General features: G+C 37.9%; 1 protein-coding gene and 1 non-coding gene across 4 annotated transcripts in view; one reads left to right on the top strand and one right to left on the bottom strand.

The window, feature by feature from the left end:
* Positions 1–19,202, bottom strand: part of HDAC9 (histone deacetylase 9) — a 906,012-nt gene that overhangs the window by 808,716 nt on the left and 78,094 nt on the right. The gene's annotated exons all lie outside the window — the stretch shown is intronic.
* LOC113267267 (U6atac minor spliceosomal RNA) lies at positions 4,311–4,437 on the top strand. The gene has a single exon (XR_003320681.1). It is a non-coding gene; the product is annotated as a U6atac minor spliceosomal RNA (small nuclear RNA).

The raw sequence follows: 19,202 nt of genomic DNA, 5'->3' as shown, positions 1-19,202 counted from the left end.
TGACATATACATCCTTTTCCCCAGTGTTTTTTTAGCTGTAACAATGTCCTAAAAGTCCTTAAGCCAACCTTCACTTTTGTGGAAAGGGAAATCAAAGTCCTAGGAATTAAAATGTGAAACTATATGTCTACTTAAGTGCCAAGTCAAGATTAGAGCAAAGGCATCTTAATTCCTGTTTCATTTTTCATTTAAAGTGAAAAATAAAGGTGAAAGTAATGGCCTAGCGATCTCACAAACTTAAAGCACAACATTGAAAACTCGGGAAACAGGAGCAGGGAAACCATCGCCTTCATGGAGCTTACGTTCTCACGCAGGAGACAGACAAACCAACGTCAAGAGTGAGCTCTGTCACCAACTAGGTTTTTAGGTACAGAATAATCTCTCTTCTCTAGGTCCCTAATTCCCGCCTTACCCTCTGCTCCTCTCTCTCACTCCCCTGTGGGCTTTGTTCTGCCAGGTGACTTTTGTTCACCTGCTTGCACAGGATTCCAAGATGCCACACCCAGACCAATCCACAAGAGCTACCTACCTTACTACAGCTGCTTAAAATAATTCCACTTGACTCTCCAGTACCACGTCAGAGTCAACAAAAACAAAACCAAACATATGCTCTCTCAGAATTGACTGCCTATTTCAACTTCCCCTATTGCTACTATTATGATCCTCCAGAATTCTGTCCCAAATTTTAAGTCCTCTTTATTTTTTTTTAAAGATTTTATTTATTTATTTGACAGAGAGAGAGAGAGACAGGCAGTGAGAGAGGGAACACAAGCAGGGGGAGTGGGAGAGGAAGAAGCAAGCTCCCAGCAGAGGAGCCCAATGCGGGGCTCGATCCCAGGACCCTGGGATCACGCCCTGAGCCCAAGGCAGACGCTTAACAACTGAGCCACCCAGGCGCCCCTTTAAGTCCTCTTTAATTCCTCCCTCACCTGTAGTATCCACATCTAGTCAGTCTGCCTAGCCTACGTGTATTAGTCAGAGTGCTCCAAAAAACAGAGACTTATTACAAGGAACTGGCTCACGCAATATGAAGGCTGGTAAGTCTAAGGTCTGCAGAGCTGGTGTCTCAGTTTGAAACTAAAGGTCAGCAGGCTTCTGAAGAAGCAGGAAGAACCAATTCTCCAGTTCAAAGGCTGCCAGGCAGAATTCTCTCTTATTTGGGGGAGGTCAGCCTTTTGCTCTATTCAGGCCTTCGACTAATTGGATGAGGTCCATGCGTATTGTGGAGGCTCAATCTGCTTTACTCAGTCTACAAATGTAAATGTTAATCTTAATAACAGCCTTACAGGAACGCTCAGAATAACGTTTGACCAAATATCCTGGTATTCAGTGACCTAGTCAAATTGATACAAAAAATTAGCCATCATATCATGGTTTTACTTTCCAAAAGTCACACTTTTTTTTTTTCTCAATTCTCAGCCTCACTCCTATCATCTCAGTTTAGGTCCTTATGATCTCTTACTGGTTTTCAGCACAAGGATGTAAACCAGCCCCCTCCCCATCCTTTAGCTCACGCATCACGGGATATGCTTTATTTTCTGAAATGTTTTTAACATATCATTCCTTTCTATTCTTTAATTCACAAGACATCTTACTCTAAATAGATCCAATTATTTTTCTTACAATATATTGCTCTATATAATCCAGCCCTTCTATCACTTTCCTAACTTAGAACCTGTATTATAACTGGCCAATAACTTAAATATCTTCTCCACTCATCCACACCCATTCCCTCTGCAATGCATCCCCCTTCTCTGGAAAGCACTGTGCACTCTTCTTTGCCTACCTCAATTCCATCCGCCTGCTAAGGTTTGTTTCCAGCTTCAACCCCTTTCTGAAGTTTTCCTAATTCTCTAAACCATATAAATCTTTTAGTCTTCTAATCCTTATGTGCATTTAGGATAAATAAAAGCATTGCTACTCTAAACTACTCTGTCTTGTTCACAAATTTCTTTCTTTCTTTTTAGAGAGAAAGAGAAAGAGAAAGGGAGAGAGCATAAGTGTAGAGGGAGGGGCAGAGAGAGAATCTTAAGCAGGCTCATGCCCAGCACAGAGTCCCACACCGGGCTCGATCTCACAACACTGAGATCATGACCTGAACCAAAATCAAGAGTTAGATGCTTAACTGACTGAGCCACCAAGGTGCCCCTCATGAATTTATTTCTATTGCACATCCTTCTTTCCCTAGTCCCCAATTTCACCCTATTACTTCTAAATACACACCTTCTATTTATTTGGGGTTGAAAATCTTGGAGTCTGTGCTGTGCCAAGCACTGTGTAAGGCAGTAGACATACAAAGAGGTGCTACTCTCAGAAGCCTTACAGTCTAATATGAGAGAGATAATTATTGTAATAATTAAGGAGCAATGTACTGCATGCTATAACAAAGGCAGACACAAAGATCTAAGGGAATTAAGAGAATATAACAGAGGGAGAAAGTAAATTGCCCTAGTAGAATGATGTGGTAGGGGATAAATTTAACGGGAAGAGAGGAAAAGGCATTTCAAGTACTGAAAATAACCAGTGCAAAAGAATAGAAACAATGAAGAACATACACACACACACACACACACACACCCCTATATATACGTATATAGATATAAACACATATACATATATGAATACATACATACCTATAAATACATACACACACATATATTCATATGTATTCATATAAGGTATGATGAGATATTTACCATGATGGCAAACATGATGGGTATTAAGGATCAGAACCCAGGCATAGAACTGCTGAAAAACAAGCAATTAAATTCAGCAAAAGAATCATTGAATAATAGGAACAGAGCCCCAGAAACAAAAACACCTGTAATATTGAGAAAGTCCAGATCTTGAGTGGAGCTGAGGAGAAGCAGGCATGGCTGGAGCATGGAGCCACACCTCTTCTAACCAAGCAAATTAGAAGGCCCTAGAATATAAGTCAAATTTTATTTGTTCTTTATCCATGATCATAAAGAACAAAGATTTTTCATAACTCATTTGGCGACAACTCTAAGCTCATCTGGCAACAAAAACTGGCCTCAACAAATAGGAAGCTATTTATTATCATTATCTCATTTAGCATTAATATCTATGAATTTCACTGCAGAAATAAATATTAAATGATTTTATTTGGAGGAACTGTCCCAAACTCCATTAAAAGTGACATGACATGAGGGGTGCCTGGGTGGCTCAGTCGGTTAAGCATCTGCCTTGGGCTCAGGTCATGGTCTCAGGGTCCTGGGGTCGGCCGCACATCAGTGGACAGTCTGCTTTTCCTTCTCCCTCTGCCCTCCCTGCCCTCTGCTTATGTGCATGCTCCCCCTCTCCCTCTCTCTCATAAATAAATCTTAAAAAAAAAAGTGACATGACATGTAACACAGGAGTTATGTTCCATACTACCCTTTAAAAATCTGATAAATTCAGGGGCGCCTGGGTGGCACAGCGGTTAAGCATCTGCCTTCGGCTCAGGGCGTGATCCCAGCGTTATGGGATCGAGCCCCACATCAGGCTCCTCCACTATGAGCCTGCTTCTTCCTCTCCCACTGCCCCTGCTTGTGTTCCCTCTCTCACTGGCTGTCTCTATCTCTGTCGAATAAAATAAAATAAAATCTTTAAAAAAAATAAAAAAAATAAAAATCTGATAAATTCTCAATTCTAAAACACACCTGTCCCCTGGGGTTTTGGATAAGATTCTATGGACCTTAGATTTTGAGATTCCACAGAATAAGTCAGATAAAGAAAGAGGTCTCTTGCCCAAGAAATGTTTTAGAGTTCATGGAAGATCCATTTAGAAGTGTTTTGTTAAACGGAGGATAAGTTCTCAGTGCCAAATACATTCTATTAATGACCACGTTTGTGATCCGTGACAATGTTTATTTTATTAATATAATATTCGTTAAAAACAAAAAATAAACTGCCAATCATGGACTCTCACATCCACCTTTTTACTCCCCTTATAATGCCAAGAATACCAGGAAAAAATTGTAAAACAACATTCTCTTTGCCTCCTATAACCTTAATAGATAGTTTCCTGGAATTGTCTATTCAAACAGAAAATTAATTTCCATGCACAGCTGGAAATACCACGTTGGCAAGCGAGGAAAACATCAAACACCAGTAGATGAAATAAAAAGTGTAGGAACTATAAGGACTCAACAAAACAGAATTTGCTCAGTAAGATGGTCCTATGAAAACAGCTTTTCACCGTTTATTTAATGTATGAACACATCTCTTAAAGTGAAGTAGCAATAATCAAGGAAGTTTTGGTTCCAGAGAAACAATGAGAGGATTCTATCACTCAAGCAGTTTTTCTGCTATTGTACGAAAGGAGAAAAGGTTAGCACCTCCCTTGCCAAGGATAGAAGAGGTCCTTGGTCTGCATGCCACATGTACGGGTAAGACAATTGCATCAACTTTATGGCTTCTCACCGTGGCTGTTGTTTTTTGTTTTTGTTTTTTTCCCCACTTTGGGATAATGAAGAAGTTCTAGAGATATAGTGGTAATGGTTGTGCAATAATGTCAATGTACTTAATGCCACTGAAATGTATACTCTAAAAGTGTTAAAATGGCCAATTTAATGTTATATATATTTTACTGCGATAAAATATAATTTCAATAATATACAAAAAGCTCTTGAAATCAATAAAAAAATAGAATAGCCTAAAAGAAACATATGCAAAGGGCACAAGCAAATTCAAAACAGGGGAAGAAAATCTAATAAATACATGGAAAATGTTTAAAACCACTAAGAAGAATGCAAGTAAAAATGACGACACACGATCATGTTTCATCTTTCAAATTAGTAAAGATTAGAAAGACTGAGAATTTAAAAAGAAAAAAGGCAGCTTTTCCAGACCCACCACCAAGATCAGACTCTGTTTACACGTCGCCCTCCACCGGCTTCAGCCTAATGGGTATTCCTCTCTGTAATGACGGCCATCAGGAAAGAGCAGGCTTGACGTGCCATCTGGGGATGGCTCCCCAATGCTGGACCTGCATTGGGCAATCACTCGTACAGCCAATATTCAACTAATAACCAAACTAAACAAAAAAATACCCATTGTACAAACACGTCAAAAACAAAGGGAGGAGAGGCAAAAAACCAGAACATCACCTGCAGGAGATGCTACAAGCAAGAAGCAGTAATGATGTGGGAACGACAAAACCACACGTGGCATCCAGACAGTCGGCCCCCTGGGCCCTGCTGCCTCGATTCTCAAGCTGTCCGAAGAAAAACTAAAAACCTCCAGCATGGACACTTTGTAAAGAGCAACAAAGAGAAATTTCAGTAAATATCAATGTGTTACGAAAGCAAGAGAGAGAAAAACATTGCACGTGGACTTTATCATTGCAGGAATTCAGGACACGTGAAAGGTTGAGTTCAGGAACATTTCTAGACCAAGCATAACAGCGTTCCAAACTGGTGCATTGTGTCACAAAACATGGAGCTCCATCTCTGTTATCTTTGACCAACGACCCCAAAAGAACATGTCCTTCAGGAAACCTGCTGGGATATCCCACAAGCAAAGTGAGGGATCAATTTAATTAGCTACATAGAGGAGGAAGTAATTAGATGGCAAAATACATGGCACAAAGCGGGAGCTCAGTAAATAGTTGAGCTGAACTGAAACACTTGGTAGAAACTAATAAACAGGACCTGTATCTACTGATGAAATTTATTAGATTATTATTCCAACTTTCCACTGGAATTAACCTATGGAGAATACAGGCTTTATCTATAGAGCAAGCTGTAAAGGTTCTATTCTTTTCCACTTGGAATCTCCAGTAGCAACCAACCCCCAGCATGGTGCTCATAGGCTCCATGAAGATTCATTTCCCCAGAATCAGCATCTCCAACTCACTTTCTAGTGATAAAAATGCAGAAATTTTTAAGTATGGGGCTAAAACATAAATGATGCAAAGGTGATCAAACAAAGACTCTAAAAGAAGACAGACCTGATGATACATAAGCCACCTCAGTGAGACCCACTCAAATAAACTGGAAGCCAGACTCTTAATATCCTATCTGAGAAATGAGAGAACTCAATCAGTGATTTCCATTCTTCCTCAGCTGCTGCTCACACTGAAAATGCATTTCATATTAAATGAAGTATATTTATACATATATAGAAACATACTTATCCATACAAAATGCAAACATTATTCTCACAAATTAATACTTAATCTTATGACACATGCCCACCCTGGTATCTTGTAATGCGATCTCTTCTATTCCACTGTTTAACTGCAACCTATGAAATTGATTTCATCGCCCAATAAGAGTTCATGACATGCAGAAAACACAGGACTAGATGACTTCTTTCCAGCTCATTAAAAGAAAAATCATGATTTTACTTAGAAGCAATCTAAAAATATCCACCATTCCTAAACACTAGTTCCTCAATGATCTTTCTAAAGCTAATGCCTGAATGGAATGACACAACCCCTGTAACATTTTTGCCTTCCCTTCTTCCTCACAATAAATACTCATGACCCTTTCCACTCAAAAGGCTTTAAAAGTGATTTTCCCAGGGTGTACAACGGCCACACCTGATGGCAGAGGTAAACACAAGGGATTTTGCAAAAAAAAGTTAGACATCTACCAAAGGAACTCTTAACCCATAATAAAGTACATTTGAATCTTTGTAAACCACCAGGCAGTCATTAAGCAAAAGTCAAAATGGAACTCACACAGTAGCAGCAAACCACATAAATCTTGATTTTAATTAAATGAAAGATATTTCATAGTAGTTGCATTCTCCCTTCAAAACTACAGAATTTGTTCCCTAAAATAAAATTATTCTAACTTTCTAGAATAGCATCTTTGTCACTTTTGTAGATTTTTCTTAATTGGATGCCTTCTGTTGCAAGACCCCCCACTTCATCCCACCTCATTTTCACCATCTTTAGTAATGCCCCAAACTTGTGGGTGTGCAGGAATCTCTGGTGAAAAATGAGCTGGCTTTGAGTCAAACAATACTTCCCAATCACAGCTGGGTTTTTTTCAGTACGTAGCTAGGGAAAGGTCTTGTTTACATCTTCCCATTATAGCTGAGAAACCATATAAAATATTGTCTCCTCAAAGGCATTACAATCTAGACGTGGAATGCTAACAGCATCATTTGTGCTTGTCAATGATTTCAAAATGCTTTATTCTGTAAACCTTCTCTTGGTTCCTAAGTCTACAGGGTAAAGAAGAAATAAATTCCACATGTATTTAATAGTATTTGGATATTTTATTCATTACAGTTTACAAAATAAAATGGAAAGCTTCGAAGTTTTAACTTTATAAAGCACTTCAATTCATAAATATGAAAGAAATATTAATGTCAAAAAATTAGGTCCATTGTAATCCTGTAATCAAAGCAATCTGTGTCTTTTCCAAACTTGGCAAGACACATTTTTATTTTTAATTTTTGAACTACTAATTCTAGAGGAAAAACAAACACCATTAACTTCCTCTTCAGTCACTAGCTGTCTGTGCCATGTGTTTTTATCGCTTCCTGCCACAAGGAAATACGTTTGTAACAAAGAATGATATTCAAAAGAGAGTTCTTAGGGTGATTCTAAAGTCATTCTTTCAGGAATTGAGAAACAGTGTAAACATATTTAAATAACAGTACAGAGTGATAAAACTATTCAGAAAACCTTCACATTTCTTTTATTACGTGATAATCCTCAAAACAAGTCTGCCAAGATTATTTGAGAATAAACTGAGTTGGTCAAATTAAACAACTTTCCTTCACTAACACAGCAATAAACGGCACAGCTAGAATCTAAATTCACTCTGTTTTATATCCAAACTTATGGTGGAAATTATATCCCACCATTTTCCCTACAAACCTTTTAATCAAATTGTAGGTTTTTATTTTAAGTTTTATTTTAGCCTATTTGTCGAAACCATCACAGGTTTTTGTGTGTGAGCAGGGAGGAGAGCCTTCCCTGAGGCTACAGATGGTGAGAAGAACATGAAGATGGAGTCTACCTCCTCAGTTGTGTTCTACGCTTACTGAGTCCTCTGTTCTGGGTAGTACACTAAATACAGAGGATCCAAAACAGAGATGTAAATTATAGCTCTTACCCCAAGGAGTCTGTAAAAGATTTAGAGAGGGAACTGTTTTAGTCTGTTCAGGTTGCTATGACAAAAGACTGGGTGGTTTAAGCAATATATATATATTTCCCCCCGCTCACAGTTCTAGAAGCTGGGAAGTCCAACATCAAGGTGCTGGCAGATTCAGTGTCTAGTAAGAGTCCTCTTCCTCATTTGTAGATGACCACCTTCTTGCTGCATGCTGACATGGCCTCTTGGTACATGCTCACAGGAGATCTTTTTTCTTCTTCCTATAAGGGCACTAATCCCATCATGAGTGTCCTGCTCTCATGACCCAATCCAAACCTAATCATCTCCCAGGGGCCCCCATCTAAATACCAATACATTGGGAGCTAGAGCTTCAACATACGAATTTTGGGGTGACATAAACATTCAGCCCATAACAGGAGCCCAACACGTAAAACAAATCATCACAATTAGTTTGATATATGTACTTCCACAAATATTATCACTTAATTACATTCAACAAATATTTATTGATGGTGAAAGGGAAGTAAATTTTTGACAGTGAATGAAACCCATGAGATAAATAATCTCCATGTTTCACAAATGAGAAAACTACTCAGAAATGATCATTTGTCCAAAATCAAAAAGTGAGCAAGTGAGGGAGACTGTGTTTAAACATGAATCTACATAGCTTCAAAGCTCAGCCTGTTTCTACTAGAACAAGGGTAACAGCAGCCTTCTCCACTGCCTCTTCTAGGACATGTATAGTGTGGTTCTCCCTACCAAGAGAGAGAGTAGCTCCAAGAGCCAGGTACAAACACACACAGCATGTACAAACCCTCTGAAAAAGAGATGAGTAAAGCCTGAATGCTGATACAATAAAAGCAGGTCAGGGAACTAATTAAGGGCCCATATCCTAAAGTAGCTGCCCCACTGGCAAAAGAGAACATTCTACCTAGTAAAATGGTAGAGCCCCTGGTTTCACAGCAGACATAGTCTGACTATAATTCTCAAAAAGTATTTCATAAGCTGAGTAACAAGAGAAGAAAGATACGTACACATTGAAAGTTTAAATCAATATTAAAAAAGGAGTTTAATGGTGAAGCAAACTAACCTAGGATGGAGACACAGACCTTATTTATCTTTCTTCAGCTCTGAGAAAGCCACTGTGACTCAGGGAACATGAAGGCTATAGCAAAATTTTAAGGGCATACATCTTTTCTGGCACTTTGCATAGTAGGCAGTTAATAAATACGCTGTGAATGAAGGGATGCAGGCAAGAAAGAATGAAGGAGGATTAAGATTAATTGGTCACATTCAGAATGTCTAATTACATATCTCATTTTACTTAGGTTTGGAAATGATTTCCTCACCTTCCAATTAAACGTCTACCCATATTTACTTTCAAGCCTAATGTGTACTATAGCCACATAAATTGTTTTTTCTGAAAAAAAAAACTGCATGCTAATATTTTACTTGCAATTTTTGAAATTTAGGGTTCATAAAAAGAGAATAAAGAAATCTGTACCTATGCAGTGTGATAATACAGAAAATCTTAAACACTAGGTAATTTTGCTTATTTCTGGTGCTAACCAGGAACGGTAAAGAAAAAAGAAAGGCAGTGATCTTTATTTCAATGCACTATTTAATAGCCGTTTCAACGATAATGTAGAGGTTTTGCAGAACAAAACCTTTACTCCATCTTACATTCTGGTCGTCATTTTTCTCTTATTTCATAATCTTATTGTTAATGTCTTTTATCTTATAATATTGGGGATGTTTTTATAAGCCAGTTTATATCATTTTTTGGAGAGACAAGCCATGTGTGTGTCTATGTGTCTATACACACACACACATATGTATTCATATACGTTTATATAAATGCCCATAATCATTTATACATACATATAATTATATACAACTATATATGTATACATCTCTCTCCTGGGTGTGTTTTCTCTCTCGTTCCCTCCCTCTTCTATACATACATATATATAAATACAGAAATTTATATATATAAATTAGAAATTTATGTTAGAAATTCATATAATTTATATATAATCATATATAAATTAGAAATTATACATAAGAAAATTTAAAATTAGATACATAAATTATATATATAATTTGGAAATGAGATAATCTATGTATTAACTAAGCATTTATTTATAAGTTAATCTCCTTTATATATTCTATATGTGCTCACATAAAAATATCTCAGGCTCACACAAATATGAGAAAATCCCCTCTCTCAAGAATTCACTTTAATTAATGTGCCTTTTGGTCTTTGGCACTTGGTTTGCACCTCAGTGATGTGTGTAAAAGAGTGGCCAGGAGAACCCAGTATAACTAAGTGTCGTAATGTCAAGCAGTACTGGCTGCCTTCCTAAACACTCAGTGGTAACAAGAGTCTCAGGGTGGTCACAACCATGCACCTGTACTCTGAGACTATCAGAGGACCAGCAGGTTTTACCATACCCCACCAGGCCTTGTAAATCCATAAGGATTCTGCTAGGTAGGTTCAAGCGGGGCCTGAGAACTTGTGATTTAAAAAGCCCCAGGTGATTCTTATCACACAAGCCTGAAAAACACTGTTATCACATCTGGGAAGGAGCACATTGGGGGAGAAGGCCAGAAATGTGGTTTGCCCTATACCACGGACTCTAGAAATGTTTTTATGAGTACTGCCATTTTTTATAGACCATGGTGAGCCATGGAGATTTTTGATAAAGGAAATAATTAGATTTGTGCTTTAGCTGGAGTGCTTTACTAGGCAACACTGTACAATTAGGTTGAATGGAGGAGAGACTGAAAATAGAAAGACTAGTTGGAAGCCTATGACAACAGTTGTAGCCAGAAGTAATGAATGCTACAGGCTGGCAACAAAAACGGAAAACAGAGTCAATCAAAATCCAAGACAACTTAATGTGGAGGGGAACAGAGTAAGATTTTCAAAAATGGCACCATTATTTTAAGCACAGGTGGCTAAGGAGATACCTGTGATGTTCATAGAAAGAAGGAAGGTCAAAAGGATTTAGACTAGGCGCAGTATGAGTAAATGAATTCATAAATGTGTGATTAAAAGGAAGACCATTTGCAAGGACAGGAAATGGGGTTTTAACCCCAGTTCTACCATCTCCTTGCTGAGAGGTGCTGGACGCATCTTTTAAGCTCTCTAAGCCTAATAAACTTGTTTACAAATAATGCTAGTAAAGCATCTTCTACAGGATCGCGGTGAAGCTAAATGAGACTGAGTAACAACACTTGATCCTTGGTTTGTGCTTAACAGACAATTTAATTTTTCGCCTGCTTTTATTTACACTGACTTTTACTTTCAATGACTTAAATCCATTCCAGACACATAGTAGGCACTTGATATACACTTGTTGAATGAATGAATTACTACTGCTATGACCATTTTATTGAAGACTAAAAAACGATCATGGGATTTGGCCACTAGACAGTAATTGGTGCACTTAGAGACTGTTTAAATGCCTAGGGGTTTTGAACATTCAGATGAAATAAAAGTCCAAGTATTTGTTCTGGTGAGGACATTTGAAATCAAGTGGTATTGTAGAACAAAAGTTTCTTCGAGTTTCATTCATTTAGTTTTTTTTTTATTCTGCATGCTAAATAAAGTCTTCCAGTTAAAAAAGAAAAATCTGCTTTATTAACATTAACAGTTTTAAGAACACCTTATCCTTTATTTAGAATTTCTACAGTATATTATATCTTATTTGATCTTCAGCCCCTTGAGTTAAAGAATTCAGTTACTACTATCTTCATTTCTATTTTAAAGATGAGAAGACTGAGATTCCGGAAAGTTGAGTGACTTTTAGGGCATGAGTGCATGCGTATCAGAAGTAGGAATTACATTAAGGTCTTCTGATCACAAGTTTGCTGAGCTTTCCACTACCCACACTCATCAAAGCCCATTCATGTTATTCCAGATGAGCTCTCTTCCATGCTTTCTCCCACACTAAGTTTTCCCTCCTACAATTTGGAAGTGAAGTTTGGGGAAGAGTCTTGTGAGCCTGAGGAAGTTGTGAGAATACTGCTTCTTCCTCAAAACCCATCCCTCACCAAAGAGCACCCATCCTTCTGATAGGCCAGTGCCAGTCAAGAACACTAATACTGCAGTGTACATGTTCCATGTTAGCTTCAACAGAAAAATCTGCTATTCTCTTGGAAAGTATCAGGACTGTCTCTTTGGAAACCTTTCCTGTAAAGATGACACAGCTTTAAGTCTGATCTTAACAAATTGGTTAAACAGAAAAAATTGTCTTCATACTGGGTTCTGTTACTTTGTACCATTGCCCATGGTATTGACTGCTAGAATTCACATCCTTGCCCTATCCCTAAGTAGATGCACAACTTTGGACATCTACCTTATCTATGTCTCTGAGAGTGGTTTCTCATCTTAAAACAGGGATTCGAGAAAACAGCCCCTACTCCATAGGGTTTTCACTATCATTAAATGAGATACCATATATAAAGCTTTGGCACACTTAGAATTTGAAATATAATGAACACTAAATACATGGTCATTGTTATTCAGCAAGGTGTGGTATCTTACTTAGTCTTACAGAGAAAGCAATTCAGGCCCAGAATGAACAAGATACTTTGCACAAAGTAACAAAAACATCACTCTGTAACAGTAACCATGCCTTCCTTATGGAGGAAAAAAAATGCCCAAGATAATCAATGGATTTTTCATTGACTGAAACTGCCACATTCATTCCACTGACTTTGAATTATTCGTTTGTAAATTAATGTACATTTTCAGTTCATAAATTGGAATGATGGGGGAGTAGCTAGACCCACCGTTGAGATTCAAAAATCTTAAACATAAAAAAAGTGAGTTTAGAAACACAGAAGAAGGGCTTTTTTAAGCACATAAATATGTATTCTCACGTATGCTTGTAACAATTAATATCTAAATGAAATTAATTTGCATCCTTTTAAAACAGGAGAACTTAGAGTTCAGTTTTCATAGCTAATAAGACAGTATTTCCTTTTTTAGGAAGTATATGTAATCTCCTAAAGGGTAAGAATTTTATATTTATTTACTTTCTCTTGCTCTTTTGTACTTCCCTGATGTTTCTTTCCATAGTGGTTCTCAATATTGGATGCATATTATAATCACTTAGGAGGTTTAAATGAATACCAGGGCTAACAAGAAGTCCAATTAAATCAAAACTGTTGAGGTTGAGGGTCTCAGTTCATATTTTGTTCTTGTTTTTTGGGGTTTTTTTTTTTTTTTTTTAAGCTTAACAGATGACTTTAAGGCATAGCCCAAACCAAGAATCATTGGCTTGCCCAATGTCTTTCAAACAGAATGATGGACTTTTTTGCCTTGTTGATTGCTATCTATAAATAAGTTGTTTTACTTCAAACCATAAAACTGCTTATTCTGAAAGGCAATCTAGACCTTTAATGCAAGTTAGATTTCCCTTGATTCTAATCAAACACTTTTATGAGACTCCCATTCCATTAATTTTCCTAATAAAGTTAGGTGGGATGAGTTATATAAGAAGACCACATTATACACAGCACTCAATTACAGCACTAGAAAAAAATAGGACAGGCAGGTTACGGACTAGGGCTCTGTAGTATTTTTTTTTTTTTTTAAGAGTTTAGGTATGGTGCTAATTTCATAATAGTTGAAGTTATATATCAATGAGAAAAAAATGTGATTCTAAGAAAACCAGCACAAGAAATACACCCTTATAACTTTAAAATATTTGACACAACCATACAACTATTCTGAAATCCTTTGCATTCAATACTGGAAACCCCTCTAACGAGTAGTGCTGGATCCAGATTGTGGACCAGTGGGGGTCAAAAGAACCAGACAAGCATAGGAAGCTTGATCTGGCTATACTGGCAGGTAACAAAAAAGAATATAATTTATATATTTCAACAGCAGTAATTTTATTTTTTCCTGGGTTGTGTCATAGTGCTGTCTTATGCATGCTCTATGACAATATGGAAGGAATGAAATTCCAGGCACTCCGAGAAAAGCAGGAGGAGAAAGACATCCAACAGCCAAGACACATCCCCATTTATGTGCTATTTCTCCTCACCTCAATAACTTAGCTTACCAATGGTTTAAAATGACAAAAATACTGAACTACTCTACAAATCCTCTTCCACTGGCATAACCTCTCTACAGAGCAGCCCTCTTCCACTGGGGAAAACATGTAGTAAGGTGGAAAAATGGACTCCAACAAAGACCCCAAGGATCTGAAACTAAATCATAGGCTCACTAATACAGGAAGAGAAGAAAGTGTTTAGATTTGTCTCTTTTGAGTCAGTAAAGTTATTAATAATGACACAGGTTTAAAACTTTAGGATGGAAAGATGGGTTCATTTGCTTCCTTAAATATTCAAGGAAGTTTTTTGTTTGTTTGTGTTTAATGAATTCTGTGTTAAGTGACTCGAAGCCATAAAGAAGGATAAGATTCTGTCCCTGAAAGTTTCAATATGGCTTAGTCCTTGGCCCTTTCCCCTTCTTCTCCTTTTTTATCTTTTAATTGATAAGGTCATGCTTGCTAATTTAAAGCTACCCATGTTTCCAACTGTGACCTTTCTCTAGATGATTCTATAATTCCTATATTTGGGACCAATTTCTCTTTATCAGCTCTACATCTCAATCTAGGCTACTGACAACCAGCAGAACTGTGGTTAAGAATACACACTGTAGGGATGCACTCAGTAGATTAAGCATCTGCCTTTGGCTTGGGTCATGATCCCAGGATACCCAGGATCAAGCCCCACTTTGGGCTCCCTGCTCAGCGGGGAGTCTGCTTCTCCCTCTGTCCTTCTGCCCCTCCCCCCACTCATGTGGGTTCTCTCACTCTTTCTCTCTCTCTCAAATAAATACATAAAATCTTAAAAGAGAGAGAGAGAGAAAGAGAAAGAATACACACTCCAGAATTAGGATACCTAGCCTGATGTGTTCCACTCAATTTACTATGAGATCTTGATAGAGTAGGATACTTAACCTCTCAAGGTCTCAACATCCCCATCTATAAAATAGTGATAAGAAGAGTACCCACACCTCAAGAGTTATGAAAAGAGTTCCATGAACAAAAGAAAATATAGTAATGAAACGCCTAGCTTGTAGGAAAAAATTCAGCAAAAGTTAATTATCTTTTCTACCAATATTTCATTCTTGAACTTCATAATTACTTTTGTTGCCTCCTACTGTGCTCTTCTGTCTTCCAATCAGTCACCACATCCTAGCTATTCTTTTGAAACACTTAAAATAAAACGTTCCCCTCCACTTCTGTTTTTCTTCCTGAAACCTGCTCCTAATATTTATAGGATTTAGATTAAAATTGCAGACAGAGGTCTATCTACTATGTTTCTGAACTCCTAAAAATTATTTATCAACCTATCAACTGTTAAATAAAACTTGTTCTACCCTACTACCTTTGAAATGGCTTAAAAGACCAGGTTTAAAATTTAGATTTTTCAGATGCTTCTGGATTCCAGGCCAGAAAGTCTGAGCAGAAGGAAATTTGGTGCCTAAATGTGGACCTCTGGCCCTTGCCTCCAGCCATGACCACCCACCTCCCCAAATCTTACCCACCTAATCTTTTGATATCTTACCCATCTATCAGGGACATTTCAAATACTTCCTACTACAAATTTCCCTTGAGCCAGATATGATCTTACCCTCCTCTGAGTATCCAAATTATTTTGTTTCTATATATCTTAACGGAACTTACAGCATTCTGTCTTACATTTTTAACAGTACCTGTGCCTTTGTTTTCCTAGTTATAGGTCACTTCTACTTGACCAGAGATTGTCTGTGCTCAATGCTAGCAGCATGTAAGAATTTCTTGATGAGCCTTTTAAAAAAAGACCTCTAGACTCCACCCAAAATCAAGCATGATGTGCAGTGGGGAGCAGGCAGGGATATTTTTCTAAAGCTCTATTGTTGATGCTGACATGCAGCAAGGGTTGATAAGAATTGTATAAGATTATAAATTCCTTGGAGAGCAAGGTCTATGCTTTATTTTGTACTCAACACATTCTTTGGAATTGAATTTAAGCGGATACATGTTTTCCCTCCTGCAAAACACTTTCTGGTCCACAGGCTGCACATAACCTCTACAGTTACTGAAATAATTTATGAGCACTGAGGCGTGATGGTAACTTATGTTCTAGAATTATGTAAAAGGAGACATACAAAGAAATAAACTTATAGCCTGGATCAAACGGTCTCTTTTACCTGTATCTCTGTGTTTACTCTATACAGTACATCTATCAACAAAATAATGAACTTATTAAAAGGATGGTCAGTGTGTTATTCTTAATACCTAGCACAGTGTTTGGCATATACCGGGCATGAAGTGAAAGTCTGGTGACTGGGTGAGTGAATGAGCAAACACATGAACAGAAATTTTGTACTGGCAGGACTTGAGGAATTATTTCAGTCAGGTATGGCATAGGGTGAATAATGACCCCTCAAAAGATACCCATCTCCTCATCCCTGGAACCTGTGAAGGTTATCTCATATGTAAAAGGGGGAGGGGGCTTTGCAGATGTGATTAAAGATCTTGAGATGGACAGATTATCCTGGATTACCCCAGGTGCGCCCTAACTGCAATCCCGTGGATCCTTATAAGAGGGAGGCAGAGGGATATTAGACATACACAGAGGCGAAGGCAATGTGACCATAAAGGCAGATACTGGAGTGATGCTGCCACAAACTAAGGCACCAGAACCTAGCAAAGAAGAGACTCAGAGGGGGACACAAAAGGCGGCTGGCATGGCAAATGGTGTAAAACTGTGCCAAAAGGTGAAGCAAGGCAACACAGTCATTTACTACTGGAGGTGGGACTGAGTAGGAAGCTGGCATAAAATGAAAACGAGGGATGGCAGAATTCCGTTTGCTCACAAGGGAACAAGCTTGAAACAGACACAACTAGAAACTGTGACAGAACGTGGAAATGATGGTCTTCTCACCAGTGTGGAAAGACCTACGGACATCAGTGTTCAAGGTGACATTCACAAAAGCAGAGTTACAGGTCACAGCTATGAAAAAAGCACGAATTTGTATATAATAATTCTAAATGAACACCAGCTGCTTTAGTATCTCTTTTACAATTATATCTTTTATGTACTGATATAACAAATTCATGACATATTTTCCAAATAAAGAAACTGGGACGAAGGGAGATTTAGTGAATAGCAGATAGATAACCAGGTAACACTTGTTTCCAGAGCTTCTGTTTAAGTCCTTGGGCTTTTACTAATAACTTCAAATATGCATTTGTATAATTTCTCAGTAACAGATAAGATAACCAAGTATTCAATGTAAAAGATACAGGCTCACTTAGAACTGATGAATGTGAATACTTTTATTTTAATGGGGTAGAGGGAGAGTAGAGAATGCTAAAGAATATAAGGAAAGCAGAAGGCAAAAGACCAATATATTGGTTAAGAACATATAACCACAGCAGAATGTAAACATTTCCATAATGATCCTACAGTTATAACAAGCAAAATAAACAATCCAACCTTAACATGTCCCACTTCCCCAAGGACCTCAGGTTCACCTTGTAGTTTAAGAATTAGTCACTCATTTAGACTGAGGCAAACCCCTGTGGATTCAGGGAGTTTGCGATCAACTAATGGGTTATGGCGTTATTGTCAGTGGATGTTACCCCATAGGGGGCTGGACCATTGCATCACTCAGGGTAAAGACATACTTCTTTTGTGTGTGACAAACAAGAGCCTACCCAAAGAGGTTCCACAGGGAGCTGTGAGGGAAAGATACGCTGTGCTTACCTGTTCCACATCTGTTCTTTCCATGATCTTTAGAAAAATGAACTTCCTGGGCAGATATGAAAGCAACCCCACACAACTAGATAGATGCCAAGTAAGAGATCACTTCTGTATCCAGTGTCATGCTGCTACAATGTCAAACAATAAAGCCAAAACACACCTTCAATGGGGACACACAGAAAACTGAGGATCCTCATTTAATCTGTATGAAGACTTCAACTGTCATATTAAAGTGCTTATGAGTTCATCATTTTAAATGAGAAGAACTGAAAACATACAAAGATTGAAATGTCATAATTTTAAAACAGCTGTTTTCCTTTATACATATTACACTGAAGATCCTCGAAAACCTAGTGCATAAAAAACATTACTGTTAATAATACGATCTGCAAAAAAATGCATTAATTTTTAAAAGATTAAATGATGTAGGACCAATGAATCTAACTTAAAACAGTTTGCTGCTTAACCACAATTCAAAATCCTTTTACTCTTTCCTCTCTTCTTAACTACAGTGTGCATTTTTAATGGGACAGGAGGTAACTTAGAAGTAGTGGAACAGGGAGAGGTCCACGTTACTAAAAGGTAAAAGGCTGGTAGGTCGGCCTCCACTGTGCTAACTAAAGCAGCTCCAAACTTAAGAGACTTCACATTTAGGGCACTCAATAGGTGGTCACAGGTCTCACAAACAATAACCACCCTATTGCAATGTTTATTGTTCAAGGAACAGGGAAGCCACCCTAGAAAGACAAAAGCATCTCAGTGGGTAGCACCTAAACAGAAGCAGAAGAACGGCTCAAAACCTTCGGGAAGAAGTAAAAGGAAAAGAAAGTCAACAAACAAATAAATAAGAAGAAACAAAGGAAAGGGACATGATTTACCACCGAGATCAAGCAGCTTCGTTTGGCTCAGATATTTTCAACTGCTTCCCCTTCCTCCGAAGATAGTGCATCAGCCTCTTCACAAAATACCCTTTGTTCTTCCCTTATTCAGCTCCTTTTATGTGCTAGGCAACATATTAACTAACCAATCAAGCAACCATGAGTAAAATAACCAATTGCTTTATTTTATATTTTAAAAAATCTTAGAAAGATGTCTCTTGCTATCAAAAAGCTTCGTTTATTACTGTGCTATGACTAAGAAAACCCCCACTTCTAGGAGATAAGCTCCATGTTCCTCAAGGCAACAGATGTCAGAGGAGCCCAGGATCACCCAGGAATGCTTCGCAGAAGAAGGAGATAGAGCCACACCTTAAACGATAAATAACGAAGGGAAGGGGTAGCAGTATGAAGGAGAGGGCACTCCCAACAGTGAGAAAATGGCATTCAAATGTCTGCAGGCAGAAGAACA

This window comes from Ursus arctos, unplaced genomic scaffold (genome assembly GCF_023065955.2).
Source record: "Ursus arctos isolate Adak ecotype North America unplaced genomic scaffold, UrsArc2.0 scaffold_3, whole genome shotgun sequence".
NCBI lineage: Eukaryota > Metazoa > Chordata > Mammalia > Carnivora > Ursidae > Ursus > Ursus arctos.
This window is presented reverse-complemented; position numbering and strand designations above follow the sequence as displayed.